The sequence below is a fragment of the Pan troglodytes genome, chromosome 13 (assembly GCF_028858775.2).
Source record: "Pan troglodytes isolate AG18354 chromosome 13, NHGRI_mPanTro3-v2.0_pri, whole genome shotgun sequence".
NCBI classification, from domain to species: domain Eukaryota; kingdom Metazoa; phylum Chordata; class Mammalia; order Primates; family Hominidae; genus Pan; species Pan troglodytes.
The window spans coordinates 82,529,439-82,553,686 of NC_072411.2; the positions used below are offsets into that span (position 1 = coordinate 82,529,439).

Sequence of the window (24,248 nt, forward strand, 5' to 3'; positions counted from 1 at the left end):
TTCATGAGCATAGAATGTATTTCCATTTGTTTATGTGATCTATGATTTCTTTCATTAATGTTTGTAGTTATCCTTATAGAGAGAACTTTCACCTTCTTGGTTAAATATATTTCCAGATATTTTTGTAGCTATTGTAAATGGTATTGTCTTATTGATTTCATCCTCAGCAAGCTGATGATTGGTATGTAGAAATGGTATTGATTTCTGTACATTAATTTTGTATCTTGAAACTTTTGCTCAATTAATTTATTGAATCTAAGAAGTTTTTATGTATGTGAAGTCTTTAGGGTTTTCTAGATATAAGATTATATCATCAGTAAACAGGGATAATCTGATTTCCTTTTTTCTATTTTGTATGCTTTTTATTTTTTCTCTTGAATGATTGCCCTGACAAGAATTTCCAGTAATAGGTTGAATAAAAGTGAAGAAAGTGAGCATCTTTGTCTTGTTGCAGTTCTTAGAGGGAATGTTTCCAATATAATGTTGGCTATGGGCTTGTTGAATATTGCTTTTATCATGCTAAGGAATGTTCCTTCTATGCTAGTTTGTTGAGAATTTTTATCATGAAAGGATGCTGGATTTTATCAAATGCTTTCTTTGGGTCTATTGATTTGATCGTATGGACTTTGTCCTTGATTCTGTTTATATGATGTATCACATTTATTGATTTGCATATGTTAAACCATCCTTGCATACCTGGGATAAATTGCACCTGATCATGGGGTATTTTCTTTTTGATGAGCTGCTGGATTTGATGTCCTAGTATTTTGTTTAGGATTTTTTGCATGTAATTTCATCAGGGATATTGTTCTGTAGTTTTGTTTCTTTGCTGTGTCCTTTCTGATTTTGATATTAGGGTGATATTGTTCTCAGATAATGTGTTAGGGAGAATGCCTTCATCAATTTTTTGGAATTGTTTCAGGAAGATTGGTGTTAGTTCTTTGTATGTTTGGTAGAATTTGACTGTTCTGGGCCAGAAAGTCCACCTGGTCCTGGGCTTTTTTTTTTTTTTTTTTTTTTTGAGAGAGAGAGAGATTTTTTATTTCTGATTCACTCTCGTTCTTCATTATTGGTCTACTCAGGAATTTTATTTTTTTCTGGCTCAATCTCAGGAAGTTTTCAGTTTCCAGGAATTTATCATTTTCCTGTCGATTTTCTAGCTTGTGAGCTTACAGTTGTTCATAATAGTTTCTGATGATCTGTTGCATTTCTGTAGTATTAGTTGTACTGTCTCCTTTTTCACTTACGGTTGTATTTATTAGGATCTTCTGTCATGTTTTTGGCTAGTTAGTGATTTATCAATTTTATGTATCTTTTTTCAAAGAATCAACTTTTCATTTTGTTTATCATCTTTAATGGTCCATATTCATTTTGTTCTGCTCTGATCTTTGTTATTGCTTTTGCTCAGCTAATTTGGGGTATGGTTTGTTCTTGTTTTTGTAGTTTCTTGAGGTGTGATGTTAGGTTGTTTATTTGTGATCTTTCTAGTTTTTTAATGTAGGTATTAAATGCTATAAACTTCCCTCTTAGCACTGTCTTTGCTGTATGTCACAGGTTTTGGTGTATTGTATTGTGTTTTCATTTTCATTCATTTCAAAAGTTTTAATTTCCATCTTAATTTCTTCATTGTCCCAGTGGTCAGTCAGAAGCATTCTGTTTAACTTCCATGTATTTGTATAGTTTCTGAAGTTTCTTTTGGCATTGATTTCTAGCATTATTCCACTATTGTCTGAGAAGATACTTGATATGATTTAAATTATTAAAAAATTTGTTAAGACTTGTTTTATTACCTAATACATGGTCTATCTTGGGAAATGTTCTATCTGTTGATGGAAAGAATGTATATTCTATAGTTGTTGGGTAGACTGTTCTATAAATGTCCATTAAGTCCATTTGGTATAAAGTCTGATTTAAATCCAATGTTTCTGTGTTAATTTTCTGCCTTGATGATCTGTCTATTGCTGTTAATGAGGTGTGGAAGTTCCTCAGAATTATTGTACTGCTGTCTGTCTCTTTCTTTAGGACTAGGAATATTTATTTTATGAATTTGTGTGTTATGATGCTGGCAGCATATATATTTAGGATTGTTCCTTTGCTGAATTGATACCTTTATCATTACATAATGACCTTTGCCTTTTATTATCATTTTGATTTAAAATCTGCTTCATATAAGTATAGCTATTCCTGGTTGCTTTTGTGGAATAACTTTTATGACGTTTTTACTTTCAGTCTGTATCTGTCTCTATGGGTAAGGTGAGTTTCTTGCAGACAGCATATAGGTGGAGCTGGATCATGGTTTTCTTTAATTTTATTTATTTATTTATTTTTTACTTTAAGTCCTGGGGTACATGTGCAAAACGTGCAGGTTTGTTACATAGGTATACACATGCCACGGTGGTTTGCTGCACCCATCAACCCATCATCTACATTACCTATTTCTCTTAATGCTATCCCTCCCCTAGCCCCTCACCTGCCAACAGGCCCTGGTGCGTGATGTTCCCCTCCCTGAGTCCATGTGTTCTCATTGGTAAACTCCCACTTGTGAGTGAGAACATGCGACATTTGGTTTTCTGTTCCAGTGTCAGTTTACTGAGAATGATGGTTTCCAGCTTCATCCATGTCCCTGCAACAGACATGAACTCATCCTTTTTTACGGCTGCATAGTATTCTGTGGGGTATATGTGCCACATTTTCTTTATCCAGTCTATAATTGATGGGCATTTGGGTTGGTTCCAAGTCTTTGCTATTGTGAATAGTGCTGCAATAAACATACATGTGCATGTGTCTTTATAGTAGCATGATTTATAATTCTTTGGGTATATATCCAGTAACGGGATTGCTGGGTCAAATGGTATTTCTGGTTCTAGATCCTTGAGGAATTGCCATACTGTCTTCCACAATGGTTGAACTAATTTACACTCCTACCAACAGTGCAAAAACGTTTTTATTTCTCCACATCCTCTTCAGCATCTGTTGTTTTAATGATCGCCATACTAACTGGCATGAGATGGTATCTCACTGTGGTTTTGATTTGCATTTTTCTAATGACCAGTGACGATGAGCTTTTTTTCATATGTTCATTGGCTAAATAAATGTCTTCTTTTGGGAAGTGTCTGTTCATATCCTTTGCCCACTTTTTGATGGTTTTTTTTTTTTTGTAAATTTGTTTAAGTTATTTGTAGCTTTTGGATATTAGCCCTTTGTCATATGGATAGATTGCAAAAATTTTCTCCCATTCTGTAGATTGCCTGTTCACTCTTATGACAATTTCTTTTGCTGTGCAGAAGTTCTTTAGTTTAATTAGATCCCATTTGTCAATGTTGGCTTTTGTTGCCATTGCTTTTGGTGTTTTAGTCATGAAGTCTTTGCCCATGTCTATGTCCTGAACGGTATTGCCTAGGTTTTCTTCTAGGGTTTTTATGGTTTTAGGTCTTACATTTAAGTCTTTAATCCATCCTGAGTTAATTTTTGTGTAAGATGTAAGGAAGGGATCCAGTTTCAGCTTTCTGCATATGTCCAGTCAGTTTTCCCAACACCATTTATTAAATAGGGAATCCTTTCCCCATTGCTTGTTTGTGTCAGGTTTGTGAAAGATCAGATGGTTGTAGATATGTGGTGTTATCTCTGAGGCCTCTGTTCTGCTCCATTGGTCTATATATCTGTTTTGGTACCAGTACCATGCTGTTTTTGTTACTGTAGCCTTGTAGTATAGTTTGAAGTCATGTTGCGTGATGCCTTCAGCTTTGTTATTTTTTTCCCTTATTTTTGTCTGAATCGATTATTTTAAAAGACCTGTCTTCAAGTTTTGAGATTCTTTCTTCACTTGGTCTAGTCTATTATTAAAGCTTTGAACATATTTTGTATTTCCTTCAATGATTTTTTGTTCCAGAATTTCTGCTTACTTTTTTAAAAAAATATTTATCTGCTGGGGAAAATTTTTATACATATCCAGAATTGATTTTCTGATTTCCTTGCATTGCTTTTCAGATTTCTCTTGTATCCCATTGAGCTTCTTTAAAATTAATATTTTGAATAGTTTTCTGGCATTTCAAGGGATTATTTTTCATTGGAATCTGTTGCTGGGCAACTCTTTTAGTCCTTTGGTAGTGTCATATTTCCCTGCTTTTTCATGTTTCCTATGTCTTCCTGTTGTTATCTGTGCATCTGGTGTAGCAATTGGTTGTTCCAATGTTTCAAAATTACTTTTGTAGGGGAGAATTTTTTCCTAAAAATGTATTTGTGCTGTTGGTTAAGTAGGATATTTTGTTTTTGATTTTGGGTGCCTGTGATAGTGTGATCTTTGTATGTTTCTTTGGCAGTACACAATGTCAGTGGTCTTTATTATTTTCTTGGTGGTTTAGAGTACAGTTATTAGTTGAAGTCGTGGCAAAATTTTGCTGGGGACTATGAACAACAACTGAGCTAGTCTTTGGGTTCCAGTTGTGGCATCAGTGGGGCAAACATGCCTTATTTTAGGCCCCAGAGCAGCTTACACTAGTTCTGGTTTCAGTGTGTTGTGGAGGGCTGATTCTTGGGCCTGCTGGTAGCTTGCTTAGAAGCTATAGAGGGAGTAGGGAACCAGGTGTGGGCAGGCTCTGAGGCCCCTCGGCAGCTAGTCTTATGTGGGTGATGACAGTAGCAGTGATCGAGCAACCCACTGGGGCCCAAGCCTTCTGTGTTGGTGTTCCCGGTAGCTGCAATGAGTTGGCCTGGCTGGCTAGTCTTCATTCCTACTGCCACCTATAGCAGGGTGGTGGGTATTGTACTAAGTGTGTTTAGGAGAGCTTGGTCGTCCCTTCCCTTCCCCAAATGGGTGGTGGCTGCAGTTGTGACATGTCAAACTCAGCCCAAGAGCAGACTACAGCTCAGTGTTAAACTCACAAAATGGTGCCAGCTGTGGGCTTGTGTCTAGAGGATGCCCCACCCCTCCAGCAACCCCCACACCCACAGTCAGATGAGCAGCAGGGGCATGAAGCTGTTAAGTGTGTGGCCCACTCAAGTCTCAGTATCACAGCAGCCTGTAGCAGGGTGGTGGGTACTGTCCTAAGTAAATATAGAGGAGCTTAGTTTCCTTGTGCCTACTTAGCCAGGTAGTGGCTGCAGACACGCCAACTCAAACTTGGTCCAAGGGCAGGGCACAGCCCAGCATTAAACTTACAAAATGGTGCAAGCTTTGGGCTTGTGACCAAAGAGTGCAAGATCTCTTTCGGGGGAGCAGCATAGGCAAGAAGTTGTAGAGAGTGTGGTCTGCTCTAGTCTTGGTTTCACAGCAGTCCAAAGCGGGTAGTGGGTATTGTCCTATGTGTGTGTAAGAGAACATGGTTTTCCTGACTCTCTTTGACCAGGTGATGGCTGCTTCAGCATTAAACTCTCAAAATGGCTCCTTGGGCCTCCAACCATGGAGAGCAGGGCCCTTCCCAGGTAAGCAGCATGAGCAAAAAGCTGTGGAAAGTGCAGTATTCTCACATCTCAGTCTCACAGCAGCCCATTGCTGTGGGTATCATCCTAAATGTCCATAGCGGGGCCTGGTTTCCTTGACCCTCTCTGGCTGGGTGGCAGCTGCAGCTATATCAGCCCAATTCAACCTGAGGATGGGGCACAGCCCACTCTTAAATTTTCAAAACAGAAACTTGAGGCTGAAGCCAGAGAGGGTGGGGTCCCAGGCAAGCAGTGTAAAAAGCTGCAGGGAGTACAGTCCACTCATGTCCCAGTCCCAACAGCAGCTCACAGCAGCGTGGTAGGGACTTTTCCAAGGGTGCACAGGAATGCTCAGTACCCCTCTCTCCTCTCTCTCCTTGGAGCAGTGCAGCAACAGCAGCCAGGTCTGTAGATCCCCAGTATCTAGACTCTTGAAATGGCGACGGGCTGAGGCTGCTCTAGTCTTGCTTGCCTGTGAGATTCCATGTAGGTTCCCTTTCCGGAGCAACATCTCTGTGCAATCTTTTGGAAGAACCAAGGCCCTAGTGGGTCAAGGGTTTCTCCTGTAGCCAAGATCATAAAAGCCACACCCTAGGGGTTTCTGTCTTACTGTTTTCTTGTGTCCAGGAGGTGTTCCTGGCTCTCAGTCAGTCCTCGGCTGGGCAATCTGCCTTGAACCCTCTCCTTACTTCTGGTGTTTCCTGTCCCCTTTCTGGTGAATCATGGCATTCTCTCCTAGCCAATCTGTTTGAAATGTATCTACTTATATTCTGGTTCCTTTCTATGGAAGAGGCATATACTACCTGTGTTTAATCAGTTATCTTCTGATTTTTTTTTGTTATTAAATCACTTAACCTAATAAAGGATCCTTATGTCACACTACTTAACTAGAATGATTTCCATTGCTCAATTTTGAAATTCAAATTTTGAAACTGTCTTCAAAACTATTTTTTTCTGGTAGTGTATTTTTTAGTTATTTCAATAAGTAGTGACACCAACCATTTTTAATAAATAGTAGAATGTTTAAAAGCTAGCATTTTAATAAGGTACAGAAGGGCTGAAACTCTATAATACTGAATTAGGATAAGGCAGTGCTGAAGCAACACTACATTCATAAGACTAATCCTACTATTTCTGATCTAGAAGTACCTTTGTCTCCAATGTGTAGAGAACAGTTTTGGTTTTAGACACACATAAAAGTCACTTAAGGCCAAAGCTGGTGACATCGGGGTTTAAAAAAACCTAAAGATAACAATTTTAATTAAGAAAACAATAGAAATAAAAAAATCTGACAATCAAGAGATATTTTGTGTATCTCATTAATTCCCAAATGGGGTTTTAAAAGCACATTGAGCTCCTGACTTTCAGTGGGCCATATGAGAATCTTCAGGTAGGTTGAAGGTGGAGTTGATATAATTCAAAATTGTAGTCAATATTATAATGTAATTTTTATTTGAAAATAAAACATCTGCATTATTGCCATAATGGAATAGAGAGAGGAGAGTAAATGTTGTTAATTCTTCTTGGCAAGTAGAAATATTCAAGAGATCTAGTTAAGAAATTATATGCTTTTTTTTTTTTTTGACAAAGTGTCACTCTGTCATGCAGGCTGAAGTGCAGTGGCGCAATCTCGGCTCACTGCAACCTCCGCCTCCTGGGTTGAAGCAATTCTGCTGCCTCAGCCTCCTGGGTAGCTGGGACTACAACTGTGCACCACCGCACCTGGCTAATATTTTGTATTTTTAGTAGAGAAGGGTTTTCATCATGTTATCCAGGCTGGTCTCCAACTTATGACCTTGGGCAATCTGCCCACCTTGGTCTTTCAAAATGCTGGGATTACAGGCTTCATACTTATATTTAATTGAGTGTCTAACATGTATTTGTTAAATATTTATAATGTGTATTGAGCATATAAAATAAATTTAAGCTGCTTTTCACATTGTATGCAATAAATATAATAAATTACTTATATTTTAGGTTGGTCACAGATTTTCTTAAAAACAATTGAAACCACTTAAACTTCTGCTTCAGATATAGAAAATCTCAAGAAAGCATCATTCCCAAATTGAAAGAGAGAACACACTGGATAATCTACAAAATTATGTATTTTTTAAAGTTTATCTTTTAAAAGAGATATGAGGTTGTGATGGAAACTAATAGATTGAAATTCAGAAAGTAATGAGCTCCTCCTAGGAAAGAAGAGATTCATGATTGCACCCATCCTTGTTAGAGCAATGGGAGGGGAAGGCAGCTGCCACAGGTGTGAAAAGAGAAGAATTGACCTTGTGTTGAGTTTTTAAAGGCTGAATGTGGACAGATTTAGTCACTTAAAAGACCCAGAAGTCTTGGAGAAAATAAAAATACGCATAACTCTTTTCCAAGGACCTTCACTTAGTGCTTATGAGAGTAGAGAATTGAGAAAAACACGTTCTAAGGTATAGTGACATCAGGCTTGCTTAAGTCTGAAGGAGAACTGAGAGAAACCCAGCATGCACTCCAGGCCATATGATGAGTACCAGATAGTGACTATTTGCACCTTGCATGAGAGCAGAAAAGAAAACTCTTCCGAGATGCAGGTGCATAGGGCCTGCTAATGGCTAAGAAGAGGGCAGAAAACCTGAGACATGCTCCAGGCACTCAGACTCCAAGCTCTAATAAAGGAAAGATTTGTTTCTGCCATCACATCATTTGAAGACTGAGTGAAATGAATCTATAAATCAACAACAAGAATCTAGACACATGATGTTCAACAGACTAGATTGAATCTATAAATCAACAACAAGAATCTAGACACACGATGTTCAACAGACTAGATTGTGTTCAACAGACTAGACTGATGTTCAACAGACTAGACAGACTAGATAGTGGCCAGACAGGAGACATGCACCCTTTTGGGGCATAAATATAATTTATGTCAGTCACCACTCTTCATTAAACCACTATGTCTTATATTCAATTAAAATTTATGAGAAACATGTTGAAGCAAGAAAATGTGTCCCATTATCTAAATATCAAATAGTCAATAGTCATTAGAATCAAACTAAGGGATAACACTGATGTTGAAATTATTAAGCAGCATTTTAAAAATAACTGTGAAAATTCTAGTGAAAAAGATAGGTTGAAAGCAAAGGCTGAATAAATGATATACCATGCAAACACTAAGCATAAGAAAGTATTAAAAAAGCTGGTAGGGGTATTTTAGTATAAGAAGAAGTAAATATCCAAAACAATAGTATTACAAGAAATAGCAAGGGACATTTTATAGTAATAAAGGGATTAACTCATTAAGAACAGTAAATGTCTATACCTAATAACAAAGCACTCAAATACCTAAAACAAAAACTGACAGAAATAAAGAAAGAAAGAAGGAAATCTGCAATCATAGCTAGAGACATTAAACCTTCTTCTCAGCATATAATAAGGTTATATATTAAAAAATCACCAGCCGGGCACGGTGGCTCATCCCTGTAATCCCAGCACTTTGGGAGGCCGAGGTGGGCAGATCATTTGAGGTCAGGAGTTCAAGACCAGCCTGACCAACATGGTAAAACCCCATCTCTACTGAAAATACAAAAAAAAAATTAGCTGGGTGTGGTGGCTGTTACTTGGGAGGCTGAAGCCGGAGAATCGCTTGAACCTGGGAGGCCGAGGTTGCATTGAGCCGAGATCGCACCACTGCACTCCAGCTTGGGTGACATAGCAAGACTCCATCTAAAAAAAAAATAAAATCACCAAAAATACAGAATATTTGAGCAATACCACCTAATTGATATGGAAAACTTTACATAAAACAATAGTAGAAATGAATATGAGATATCCACCAAAATAGACCATATGCTGGCACATAAAACAAGTCTCAACAAATTTCAAAAGATCTTAATTATAAAGTTTATATTTTCTTATCACAACAATATTAAATTATATATCAATGTGAATAAGATATATAGAAAATATCCATATACTTGAAAAGTAAATGTTATTTAATTATATTAAATTTAAAAAATTAAAAAACACCTTGAACTGAATATATTGTAAACACAATATATCAAAATTCGGCAATGCAGGTAAAGTAGCTCTTAGAGGAAAATGTATAGCATTATTATATTAGTTAAAAGGGAGAGGGGCAAAATTAAGACTATATATTTATTCCTTAAGAAGCTAGGGAGGCAAAAAGAACAAATTAAATCCAAAGAAGTATGACAAACAAGCAAAAGTAAGAACAGGAATCTATATAATGGAAACCAGAAATACATTAGAAAAACTTAATTTAAATTTAAAATAATTGGGAAATTTGATAAATTCCTAGCAACAACAGTGAAGGAAATGAGTAACACATATAACTTATGTAAAAAATGAAAAAGCAGACTTCACTACAGATACTACAGACATTTAAATGACAATAAGTTTTAATTGGGTACAAATTTATTTTAATAAATTTGATCACTTAGAAGAAATTGACAAATTCCTTTAAAAACACATCTTAACATAATTCATACAATAAGAAATTTAAAATATGATTGTTTTAACTTTTAAGTTCAGGGGGACATGTGCAGATTTGTTACATAGGTAAACTTGTGTCATGGGGGTTTGTCCTATGGATTATTTCATCACCCAGGTATTAAGCCTAGTGCCCATTAGTTGTTTTTCCTGATCCTCTCCCTCTTTCCACCCTCCAACCTCTAATAGTCTACAGTGTATGTTATTCCCCTGTATGTGTCCATGTGTCCATGTGTTCTCATCATTTGGCTCCCACTTACAAATGAGAACCTGTGGTATTTGGTTTTGTGTTCCTGTATTAATTTGCTAAGGATAATGGCCTCCAGCTCTATCCATGTCCCTGCAAAGGACATGATTGTGTTCTTTTTTATGGCTGCATAGTATTCCATGGTGTATATGTACCACATTTTGTTTATTCAGTCTCTCATTGATGGACATTTAGGTTGATTCCATGTCTTTGTTATTGTGAATAGTGTTGCAATGAACATACGGGCGCATGTGTCTTTATAATACAATAATTTATATTCCCTTGGAAATATACCCAGTAATGGATTTGCTGGGCAGATCTCACACCAGTCAGAATGGCTATTATTAAAATGTCAAAAAATAATAGATGTTGGTAAGGTTGTGGAGAGAAAGGAATGCTTATACACTGTTGGTGGGAGTATAAATTATTTCAACTATTGTTGAAGAGAGTGTAGAAATTCCTCAAAAACAAAAAATCTGATATTCTTTAAATAAATTAAATTCTTAATTTAAAACTTTTCCAAAAGAAAACCCTAGACCCCAATAGCTTTATTATGGAATTCTATCAATTTTAAGGGAGAAATAATACCAATCCTATATAAATTATTTCTGAGAAGATAATACTTATTAACTCCTTTTATTACACTGGTGTAACCAAATCCAAAATCAAGTAGAGAAACTGGAAGAAAAGAAAATTACAGACCAATGTCCCTCATTATTAAAGACATGAAAAATAAGATATTAGCAAGGACAATCTAGCAAGATATAAAAACAAAGTATATTAAGGAATTTATTCCATAAATGACAAACTCTCTCTACAACTAGGAATAAAATAAAGCTTTCTCAATCTTATAAAGGACATTTAAGAACAACTTACAATTAACCTTGTATGGAATAGTGAACTATTGAGTATCTTCCTCCTGAGATAGAAACAAGACAAGAGTATCTGCCATTACAACCTTTATTCAAGATCATACTGGATACATAAGTCAAGAAAAAGAGCTAAAAGACATAAAGAAAGTCAAGAAGAAACATAAGATTCTGGTGGATGACAGAATGTAGTTGTAGAAAATCCCAAGAATTTTGTTATAAAATGAATAATAAAATAAATAATTAAACAAGTAGGCTTAACAATATTATAAAACAAAAACAATGCACAAAAATCAATTGTGTTTCTACACATTCTTACTGAACAACTTGAAATTTCTTAAAATAGCATTTACAATAACAAAAATATAAAATATTTAATAATGCATTTAAGAGATGTGTAAGTTCTCTTTGCTGAAAAATATAAGACATTACTGAAAGCAACTTTCTAAGGCCTAAATAAATGGAAAGGTATGCCATGTTTCTGCTTGGCACATTCAATACTGCTAAAAAGTCAGTTTTCCCCAAACTGAGCTGCAGAGTCAGTACAATCACAATCAAATTCTCAGAAAGTTTTTTTAATGGCATTTTGCAAGGTTATTATAATATTTAAAGGAAAATGCAAATGGCCTAACATTGCCTGAAAGTATTGAAAGGTAAGAACTAATTTGGAGAAGGTACACTACCTAACTCCAAGACAATATAAATCTAAATAATTTAGACTGTGAGGCATTGGCTAATGGTAAATAAATAGATCATTGAAGCAGGATAGACAGTGATGAAATAGACTGGGAAAGGACCTGTGGAAAATTTCTGGCATTGTGGAAATGTTTTAAGTCTTGATAAGGGTTTGGGTTGCTCCTTTATATACATCTGTCAAAACTGATCTAGCTGTGTAATTACATCTGCTCTTCACTGAATCTAAATCACCCTTTAATATAAAAATTAAGCTTTGGTTTTTCTAACAATTAATATTGAATCTCAAAACATGCACTCTTTTAGATCTCATTTTTCATCTGTAACTTGAATTAACAAACATCATGCCTCAGCATGGTAGAAATGAGGACACTGTCAAAGCTGGGTTATTTGAAGCCATTCTCTAGTGCCATAAGTTGATATAGGGTATTATGATAAAGTGATGGGTATAATCAAAATCAAATTACAGGTATTGATTTTCAGACATACCTAAGTATCTAGAACTTTCCACATCCACTAGTTAACATACACATTTATTGATCTGCAAGTGAGAAAGTGACAGCTTCTTGAAGATCTTTGCAAAAAAAAGATGATCAATTCAAATATAGATTCCTGTACTGTATATTACAAAATATAGAATCAAAGTTTCTCAATATGTTTGTTTATAAACATTGAGAAGTAAATGTTACATTTTTATTTGAATAAAAATCACAAAGCTTATTTTTGATTATTTTACTGACCATAATTTTTTCCATAAAATGTAATTCATTGTAGTACATAAGAGTAAATGGTGATAAGACATACCAGCAATCTCTAAAGCCCGTCAAAGTTTGTTTAATATAGTTCTCTTAATCGTTAGACAAAAATCATACCATTTAAGAAATTCTTACAAAACCTTGCATTCTGAGTACTTTGCTAAAATACTACTTGGAGAGGAAATTAAAATGATATTTTAGAATATTTCCCTACCCAAATACATAGTCAAAGCTTAACAGAAGCTTAACTGAGAATATTAAATTCTCATTTTTCCAAAGATCAAATTTTTGTCCTCATGTCCTACTGGTCATCATAAAAGAAACTTATGCTTAACTTTTACTTATGCCAATTTGTTCCTAAAACTATCATAGAGAAAAAAAAATACGCTGCGTTTTAAACACCTGGAACTCTTCACTAAGGTTGAAGCTACATCAACATTCTTCACTGTGAATAAGCTGAAATGTGGCTGTAGCAGGGGGTGGAAGGGACAGTAATTAGAAGAAGCAATGTAATATTGGTCAAGCAACTCTCTGTTTTATGATTTAGAGATGCATTGAATTGTTCATCTCTGATCAGTGCCCTCCAAAACTATGTTCATCCATCTACAAAATGGTCTTAACCTCATCATGAAGGAACCACACACTGCTAAAATCATCTGTTATACATTATATCATTTTCTTTTCCTTGTATGGATATGATTACTGGCCATGAAGCACTTTTGGTTCATACTGAGAATTCTCGCTTATAAGAGGAAATTATCCTTGGCCAGATTTATGCACTAACATTGTAATATTCCCAATTTTAGTGCAACATGGCTAACACAAATTTTTAAATCTTTAAAAAAGAAAAAAATCACTGGCTATTGGCATATCTAGCAGACAGATTTGAGCTTTTGAAAACATTGTGTTTCCATGGGGCTGATACCAACATTATTCTTCATTATATACTTAAAAAATTTATAACTAAATATAATTTTTGATACTGTAAATTAGTGAGAAAATATTATTGTCAGTTTCTCAACTCGATAAAGTTCACAAGACCCAGTGTCTTGAACATAATTTGACTTAAAAATACATTGTTTTAAAAAATATATGACTGTTAAAATTAACCATGTTAATTTTCAGATCATCTATATTCTGATTTTTTTAACTGATTTGTGTAGTTGATTGGCTCACCGTATCCATTCACCATTTTCCTACCAACTGATTTTCCATGGGGAACTCACCTTGCTACCATTCTCCTTTAAGATTTTTTGGGTGAGCGTGACGCTACTCCTATCACCATGGTAAGACATGGGTCCTGAATGGCTCAGGCTTATGAAAGAATGAGCCCTTGCCCTTATGCGGCAGCTACCTGAAGAGATCCCTGAATGTTGCTTGATATTTGTGGAAAGAATCTGAGACCTGTGACAACTGCACTTGTCTTTTGACTATGAGGAAAGAGCCTGGAACTGGTTGAAGAACCACCATTTATAGCCTTAAGATGAAACTTTATTCAACATGAAAGACAATAGAAAAATAGTGAGAAACATCCTGTAATTCAGCCCTGCTGCTGAGTTTTTAAAAACTTTTCATCTTCATACTTTTAATTTCAAGGACTTAATTGCTTCCTTTTTCATAGCTGCATGTTTTTATTTTATGGGTATTTTATTCCTTTGAATTTTTCTGAGGTTATTAACATTACTCATTTTAAAGTTTTCTTATACTTTTGGCATCAACATTTTCACTAGTGAGTAGTTGGTTTGTTCAGAATGGTGTTGATTTTCCTCAAATTCTTGGTGATCTTTAGTATAGTCATATTTATAATGCTGTTAACTGCATACAATCTTTCTAACATAAATGAAAACCTCTACTCCCCTGATAAGGAATGTCACAGAAAGTGCTGTCTCCAGTTTGTGGGTACCAAAAATGTTGCTGGTTTTTTGATGCCCAGAGAGTTTGCCCTCTTGCTGGTGCCGTGCTCATCCTGGTGATTGCCTGCTTTTCTTCTGATTCTCACTTTTAATTCTGAGAATGTATTTCAGCCAATGTTACTATTTAGAGAGCTCTAGTCATGGTTTACTTTTGGCAGCAAACATTGGAACCAGAAACTAAGATTGGGAAGACTAAAAAAATTCTAGTGTTTAAATTAATTATGATCTACTGGTAGATGGCTCACTGCTACTTCAAGATCCATGATTCTTGATCTTGAGGTTACTCTTTGGTTCTACTGGAAAATTCACTTTTGCAGAGAGCCTGTCTTTCTCTTCAACTATGTTGGGTTTCACGGTTGATCTGTTACCACTTGTTTTCTACTTTCAAGGACTTTTTCCATTTTAGGTTTCTTGACAGCAGCATTTCTGTATTACCACAGATTTATTCTTCTATCATTTTAATGGATTTTGTCTAACGAAGCAAGGTAAAGGTTTATGCTTAGACATTGTAGAATGGAAAATCTTTCAAATAGTCTACTCACTACTATTGTCATGAATCATTTTTAGTATTCTTTTCTACTAGAAAAGTATGATCTTAAATTCTAGTGATTTCTTACATCTGTAAGAAATTTTTAAAAACATAATAACTAGCAGTTTTCCAACTTATTGCTAATAGAGTTTGAATCTCTTGATCCACTTCTTGCTATTGAGTGACTTACAAGTAAAACTTCAGTATGGATATAGGTATTCCCCATGGGTTCAGTCTATAGGCAATAAGCAAGCTAGGTAGTCATTTTCATGCTAACAGTGGTTGACAATCTTCTTTGCCCAGGGCTTTCCAGGATTTCAAATTAGGGGTCCAAGAAAGGAAGGGAATCAAAACTGGAAACTGTCAGGCCCACTCTCCACCTCTTTCTAAATTACAATGAAACATGGGGAGAAGATTACGGTACTGACTGTGAGTGTGAAAGAGAAGTGTGAATTTCTTCTCTTTTGGCTCATGAATCATAACCTCCTCCCTGCTCAGTAGGTCTTAAGTGAAGGGTGCATTTACTGCCTTATCATTAAAAGGTGGACATTTCTGCTCTAAGAAGTTACAACAGAAAATATTTTGCTTAAAAATAGACCATCTCAAGGCATGTCAATGTTAATTTCCTCCATCAATTAGGCTTTCTATCTCTTAGGATAAAAAGAAAGTAAATATTGCCTTACTGAAAATGGAGCAAGCTTTCATTTATAGTCGGATGATTAACTTCCTACATGACTAATGCATGTAAAGTGGAAGACCTAATGCTGTTTTGGCTATGTTAGAGCATTTCAGTTTATGAGAGGGAAAGAAGCAGAATAAACTGACATTATGTAGTTAGTGATTTCCATGAATATCACTGTGTAATAAGGACCAAGAGATAAATGAAATCTATGTGCATTTATGCATTCAAAATTATTTTCTTTTTCCTAACAGAGGCACTGCTTTTATGAGATGACCACTAGTTTTAACAGTAAGCCAATCTAACTTGGAATATCATCCTATCTAATTTGTTAGTTTGCCAGTGGGGAGAAGGTTAATTGAAGGTAGCATTGTAAAAACATAATATTCTAATGTGGAATTTGTTTTACAAAAGTAAATTCACTATAATAATAAACTGCCCCCCAAAACAGCAATATGAGATCTCAAGGGTTTAATATGGTGTAAAATATTTCAGTTAAGAGGAATACAATTGAGATGATTCTTCTCTAATTAGAATTGGTAATTTTTCAAAATTATTCTATACCTGATGATATATTTAAGACAAAAGACATTGAAATTTGGTTATTGTGGCTAGTTAGTTTGGTCTAAGTTAAGGACAAGTATGCAGATTTGATTCTTCGGCAGACATCTTAATTGATTACTGATTTACAACAACATATTGTCATTAAGCTGCAAATGAGTATTCTCAGAAACATAGGCTCTTGATCACAAAGTGGTCCAGAAGAAGGTTTAATTCTGTTCTTATCAGTACAAATCACTAAAAGCATGAGGTTTTAGTGAGGGTTTAGAAATACTGCAGTATTGTGTTTTCCACAGGTCAGCATACTAAAATGAGTTCTATGGGGAAGGTTTACATATGTACCCCTATTTCCACAATTGTGACTTTAGTATTTTAGAGAAAATGAAACAAAGGTGTACATTAAAGAAAAATACTAAACTGGATAGCAGTGGAGGTGACTGGACACTTAGCAATTTGTTTTTAATTTGTTTTGCAGCTTTAATTTATTCAAAAGTTGATGAGGGATCCACCAGTCCAACTCTTAAATTTATTAATTCTGATCTTCTGGGAGAACTCACAGTTTTAGACAAGTGGAAAAAAACTTGAGGATAAAACATAAGAAATAAATTCAAATGGATACCATGACAGCCGTTAGTGTCTAATATGGATTGACAGAATTAGAGTGTTCTCTGTTAGACAAGTTCTCATTGATTACTTCTCAAGGTCACTTGACACTTCTGCTTAGGTAGACAGGTAAATAGAGATCTAAGTAAAAATGACAATATGATTCAAATAAAAGTGGCACTTCTTTAAAAGAGAAGGTACAGAGCTGGGGATTACAATAATTCAGGAGGAAAAGATATGGAGACCTTTTAGCTACTGACAAAGCTGGGCATAATCTGATTATTAACACACAGAAAGAAACTTCTTTCTCCTGTGGTGTTATGCAAAAGATTTTTTTATTCATTAATATGTGTCTTAAATATAGGGTCATGTGTCACTTAATGGTGGAGATACATTCTGAGAAATGTGTCATTAGGTGATTTTGTTGTTGTGGAAACATCATAGACTGTATTTACATAAATGTGGATACTATAGCCTACTACATACGTAAGCTATAAAGTATAGCCTATTGCTCCTAGGCTACAAACATGTACAGCATGTTACTGTGCTGAATGCTGTAGGCAATTGCAATACAATGGTAAGCATTTCTGTACCAAAACATATCTAAACATGGAAAAGGTACAGTAAAAATACGGTATAAAAATTTTAAAATGGTACACCTATATAGAGCACTTACCATGGATGGAGCTTGCAGAACTGGATGTTGCTCTGGGTGACTCAGTGAGTGAGTTATGAGTAAACGTGAAGGCCGAGGACAATGCTGTTACTGCAGACTTTATAAACACTGTGTACTTAGGATACACTACATGTATTTACAAATTCTTTCTTCAATAATAAACTTGGCTTACTGTAACTTTTTTACTTAATAAACTTTTAAATTTTTAAACTTTTAAAATATTTTATAACAATACTTTAAACAAAAACATATTGTACAGTTATACAAAATTGCTTTTCTTTATGTCCTTATTCTGAAGTTTTTTCCTGTTTTTGTTTTAATTTTTTTTTACTTTTTGAATATTTTTGTTAAAAATGAAGACACAAATACACACATTATCCTAAGCCTATACAGGGTGAGAATCATCAAGATAGCACTAACCAGCAGGAATTTTTCAGCTCCCTTATAATTTTGTGAGGGCACTGTTGTCTACACATTCTGTTGTTGACCAGAATGTCGCTATGCAGCACATGACTGCATTTGAGTTTTAAAGTAAACTACAATAGCACAGAAATAACACAGCTCTTATTGAATTCATTTTTCCTTCCAATTTTTGCTGAAGTGCTTACGCTTATTACTAATTTCAATCATATTTGAGTTTGTATTCTTTATTATTTCAAAAGTATTTTCCATCTCTGTTTTTCTATTTTATTTTTTATTTTTGTGGATACATAGTAGTTATATATATTTGTGGGTTACACAAGATATTTTGATACAGGCATGGAATGTGTAATAATCACATCAGGGTAAATGGGGTAACCACAACCTCAAATATTTATCCTTTGTGTTACAAACAATCCAATTATACTCTTTCGTTATTAGAAAATGTACAGTTAATTTTTTTTTACTATAGTCAGACTGATGTGCTCACATATACTAGTTCTTATTCATTCTTTCTATTTTCTTGTACCCATTAACTATCCCTTCTTCTCCCCTCCCCATCCCACTTTATTTCCCAGCTTTTGGTAACCATCCTTCTACTCTATCTCCTTGAGTTCAATTATTTTAATTTTTAACTTCCACAAACAAGTGAGAACACATGAAGTCTGTCTTTCTGAGCCAGGCTTATTTCATGTAACAAAATGACCTCCAGGTTAATCCATGTTTCTGCAAATGACAGGATCTCATTGTTTTTATGGCTGAATAGCACTCCAGCTGCATATGTGTAACCACGTTTTCCTTACTCATTCATCTACTGATGAACACTTAGGTTGCTTCCAAGTCTTGGCTATTATGAAAGTGCTTCAATAAACATGGAAGTGCATTTATTTCTTCAATATATTGGCTTCCTTTCATTTGAAGATATACCTAATAGTGGGACTGCAGAATCTTATGGTAGCTCTATTTTCAGTTTTTTGAGGAATCTCCAAAAAACTGCCACTCCTTAGTGGCAGTACTAATTTACATTCCCACCAACAGTGTATGAGGGTTCCCTTTACTCCACATCCTCACCAGCATATGGTATTGCCTAACCTTTGGGTAAAAGCCATTTTAACTGGGGTGAAATAATATCATCATAGCTTTGATTTGCATTTCTCTGATGATCAGTGATGTTGAGCACCTTTTCATATGTCTGTTTTCCATTTGCATGACTTCTTTTGAGAAATGTCTATTCAGATCTTTTGTCTATTTTAAAATTGGATTATTAGATTTTTTTTTCCTGTAGAGTTGTTTAAATTTCTTATATATTCTGGTTTTTCCTCACTTGTCAGACGGTAGTTGGAAAATATAGGTTGCCTCTTCACTGTGTTGATTGGTTTTTTTTGCTGTGAAGCTTTTTTTTTTTTTTTGCTTATTTATTTATTTAACTTTTAAGTTCAGGGGGTACAGGTGCAGGTTTGTTACAAAGTTAAACTTAGGGGTTTGTTGTTCAGATTATTTCATCACCCCTATATTAAGCCTAGTAGCCATTTTTCCTGATCCTCTCCCTCCTCTCACCCTTCACCATCTGATAGGCCCCAGTGTGTGTTGCTCCCCTCTACGTGTCCGTGTGTTCTCATCATTTAGCTGCCATTTATAAGCCAAACCATGCAGTATTTGGTATTCTGTTCCTTTGTTAGTTTGCTAAGGATAATGGCCTTCAGTTCCATCCATGTCCCTGCAAAGGACATGATCTTTTTTTATGGGGACATAGTATTCCATGGTGTATACAGACAACCTACAGAATGGGAGAAAATTCTTGCCAACTATTTATCCAACAAAGGTCTAATATACAGCATCTATGAGGAACGTAAATTTACAAAAAAAAAAAAAAAACACCCACACAAACAATCTTATAAAAAGTGGGCAAAGGATGTGAACAGACACTTTTCAAAAGAAGACATACATGCGGCCCACCATCATGAAAACAAAGGTCAACATCACTGAGCATTAGAGAAATGCCAATCAAAACCACAATGAGATACCATCTCACACCAGTCAGAATGGTTCTTATTAAAAAGTCAAAAAATAACAGATGCTGATGAGGTTGTGGAGAAAAAGGAACACTTATATGCTGTTGATGGGAGTGTAAATTGATTCAACCATTGCAGAAGACAGTGTGGTGATTCCTCAAAGACCTATAGACAGAAATATCACTCAACACAGCAATTCCATTACTAGGTATACACCCAAAGGAATATAAAGCATTCTATTATAAAGACACATGTACACATATGTTCACTGCAATGCTATTCACAATAGCAAACACATGAAATCAACCTAAATGCCCATCAGTGATAGACTAGGTAAAGAAAATGTGGTACATATACACCATGGAATACTATGCAGAAGTTTTTTAACTTAATGTAATCCCATTTGTCCCTTTTTGCTTTGATTGCCTGTACTTGTGGGATATTACTCAAGAAACCTTTGCCCAGACTGATGTCCTGGAGAGTTTCCCCAGCGTTTTCTTGTAGTAGTTTCATAGTTTGGGGTCTTAGATTTGTCTTTAATTTGTTTTAATTTTATTTTTGTACATGATGAGAGATCAGGGTCTAATTTCATTCTTCTGCATATAGATATCCAGTTTTCCCAGTACCATTTATTGAAGAGACTGTCAACAAAGTGAAAAGACAATCTACAGAATAAGAGAAAATATTTCAAAACTATTTATACATCAGGGGTAAATATCCAGAATATATAAGAAACTCAAACATTTCAACAGAAAAAAATCAATTTAAAAATGAGCAAATGATCAAAACAGACATTTCCCAAAAGAAGACAGACAAATGGCCAGTAAATATGTTTAAAAAGTGCTCAACATCAATAATCATCAGGGAAATGCTAATCAAAACCACAATGAGATATTATCTCACCCCAGATAGAATGGCTACTATAAAAAGTCAAAAATTAACAAATGCTGGCAAGATTGCAGTGAAAAGGGAACTCTTATATACTGTTGGTGGGAATATAAACTAGTGTAGCCATTATGAAGGTTCCTCAAAAAACTTCAAATAGAATTATCATATGATCCAGCAATTATGCTACTGGATATTATCCAAAGGAAAGGATATCAGTATACCAAGGAAACCAATATACCAAAGAGATATCTAAACCACCATGTTTATTGCAGCACTATTTACCAAAGCCAAGATATAGAATCAACCCAAGTGTCCAACATGAGATTAATGGATAAAGAAAGTGTTGTGTATATACACAATAAAATAATCTTCAGCCATAAAAATGATATCCTGTCATTCATGGCAATATGGATGAGCCTGAAGGACATTATGTTAAGTGAAATAAGTCAGAAACGGAAAGTTAAAGACCATACGTTCTCATTCACATTCAATAGCTAAAAAGGTTGATCTCACAGAAGTAAAGAGTAAAACAGGTTACTAGAGACTGGGAATGGTAAGCAGAAAGTAGGAAACAGGGATATATTTGTTGAAGGATACAACTTTACAGCTAAATAGGAAGAATAAATTCCAGTGTTCTCAAGCATTGTAGGATGACTGTAGTTAATATTACCATATCACGTATTTTCAGATAGCTAGAAGCAAGGATATTGAATGTTCCCAACACAAAGGAATAAGTGTTTGAGATGATGGATATGTTAATTACCTTGGTCTTATCACTATATGTCGAATATATCAAAACATCACTATGTACCCCATAATGTGTATAATTATTATTTGTCAATTTAAAAAGTAAATTTTTTAAAAATAATAATTTCATTGTAAGAGCTTTGGTAATACTATGAGAAATAAGGAAGATGATTCCTGTGTAAACTTTATTTTTAAGTTTTTTTCCCATTCAATTCTTAAATAACATTTTGAATAATATTATCACCTAAAATGATAAAATATATAAAGGTAAGTGATAATTATAAAACACAGGAATATATAATATTACCATAGTGTTATGAATAAAGGACCATGACAATTTAGATATCAGAAATTATATTTTCAACTAATGGGAGTTAGGGTTCTTTGAACAGATGCCATTTGAACTGAAATTTGAAAAGTGAGTAGAATTTAGCAACACAGACATAAAGTATCTACCAATTCAGATGATTAGCGAGTACTACCTACGTGTTACAGGATGCTCAGGAGGTCTTTTCATGTTATCCTGGAATTGCAGGTAAGTCCCAAAGTAAGAAAAAGAACTGGACATTCTGAAGACGCCCACCAACCAGACACTCCCTGAAAAGCTTAGTAAGGCAGCAGAGCCAGTCATCAACCTTCATCGCCATCCTGTGCCACTCTTCTTCCTTTTCACAGCCACATACAGGGAGAGGACTGCAAAAGTAAAGGGAGGGTTTTGGGTAGGAAGTGAGGGGTGTTCTCCCTCCAAGATATGTAAAAAAAATAGCTTCACAGAAAAATCACTCAGAGTTGAGAATATATGCAAGAAGGGACAATTGGCTTGTTATCTCCTTGTTAGATGTATGTATAGGCACATTTCCAGATCTGCTCCTCTGTCCATGTAGTCTTAAAGAGAACTGGAAAGAGATGGCAGGGTTTAGGAAAAATATGAGAAACAGCCTACTCTTTTATGTTTGGCCATGGAAATTTCCCCTTCAGCAAGAAACTACCAGGGCAGATGGAAGCCTTACCCAACAAGGCTGTTCAACATGCATGAGAATTCAGGCAGTAAGAGGCTGTGGGAACAATCATGGATGTCAAGAATTAAGGCAAGGGAGGGACTAGAAGAGGTTTAGCCAGAACAAGATCTCCCATGACAGTAAATCATGCAATAGCAAGGCCCCTCCAAAGAACCTACACATGCATCCCACAAGAGAATCAACATTTTGGTACCAGCCACACACAAAACATTGATGCTCCATCAGTGTTAGTCAAAAAAGTAGCAACAACCGATAAGCAGTAGCTGTGGATTCATTTAGTTAAGAAAAGAGATGTTTGTCCCTCAAACCTCCCCAAAAACTAGGGAAGCTAGAAAGGAAACACAGAGAGACATAGTAAGAACAACCACATTCAATTCTCCATTCCAATCCCCTCCAGTCAAGAGTCTAATCAATGATGGAGGAAGAGGAGAGCTTGAGGTATATGAGAGATTTGATTTTTAAACTGGATTAGACTTTTTACTAATTAAAAAGAGCAGGAAATTTTTGGCTTCTGTTCACATGTCCAGAAAAAGAAAAGGGGGAATTTGATATAATCATTTATTTAAAGCAACTACATTTTTTAAAGTCTATATTTTATTTCTCAACAAATCAAGATCCTTTCTTTTACTTTTTTTTGTGAAAAGAAATGTACATGAAGTCACATTTCTTTATACTGGAGGTAAAAAAATGAAGTCACGGAGGTAAAAAATGAAGTTAAGGAAAATTAATGATAGGAATTTCAAGCCAGATAATGCTGATGAAAAAGATGATTATATTAATAGCAATAGCTAACTTTATTATTTATTATATGTCAAGCAGTGCTCTAAAAGCTGTACCTGTTGTTATGGCTTGAATATTTGTCCCCTCTAAATCTCATGTTGAAATGTGATCCCCAGTGATGGAGATTGGGCCTGGTGGGAGGTGTTTGGGTCATAGGGACAGATCCCTCATGAATGAGTTTGTGCCCTCCCTGTGGTAGTAAGTGAGTTTTCTGCTACTGCAAGATCTGATTTTTTGGAAGAGTCTGGTACCTCCTCCCCTCTCTCTCTCTCTCTTGCTCCCTCTCTTGCCGTGTAACACACCAGCTCTGCCTTTGCCTTCTGACATGAGTAGAAGTTTCCTGAGACCTCACCAGAAGCTGAGCAGATGTTGGTGCCATGCTTGTGCAATGTACAGAACTTTGAGCCAAATAAACCAATTTTCTTGATAAATTACCCAGCCTCAGGTATTCCTTTATAGCAAAGCAAAATGAACTAATATACTTGTATCCTCTCATTTAATTCTTGAATCAGCTCAAAGAGGCATCTCAATCAAATGAAACTGATCCCATTTTACAGATGTGAAAACTGAGGCTCAAGGAGGTTAAGTAACTTGCTCAAGGAGATAAACTTAGGAAGTGACAGAACCGTAGCCAGACATGCTAATCCCATAGCCCTTGCTCTAAACTATTAAGTTTTGCTGTCAATGAAGTCTGCTTTATGTTCACTACTTTTACTGAACTCTATACTACTTCAAAGATCTATCTTCAGTTCCACATTCTCCACAAAACCACTCGTTTATTCTCCATAGTCAATTTATCTTTGAATTCCCACTCCGTTTGAATTCTTAAAATACATTCTAGCATTAGGGATAATTTCATTTACTTTTTTGTACCCCTACCCCCATCCCAGACTTCCCTATTCTTCCTGACCCTACAACTGCCCTGAAAATCATGCAATGCAT

General features: G+C 35.3%; 1 long non-coding RNA gene across 5 annotated transcripts in view; it reads left to right on the forward strand.

Moving 5' to 3' along the window:
• The window catches only part of LOC107973852 (uncharacterized), a 121,747-nt gene extending 113,345 nt beyond the window's left edge, over positions 1–8,402 (forward strand). For 4 of the 5 annotated variants that reach the window (XR_001716341.2, XR_008546653.1, XR_008546651.2 and 1 more), the window contains one exon: positions 7,396–8,402. This is a non-coding gene — a long non-coding RNA (uncharacterized LOC107973852). The remainder of the gene's footprint in view (positions 1–7,395) is intronic. The other variant, XR_008546654.2, reaches the window with a different exon arrangement.
• Positions 8,403–24,248: the final 15,846 nt, after the last annotated feature.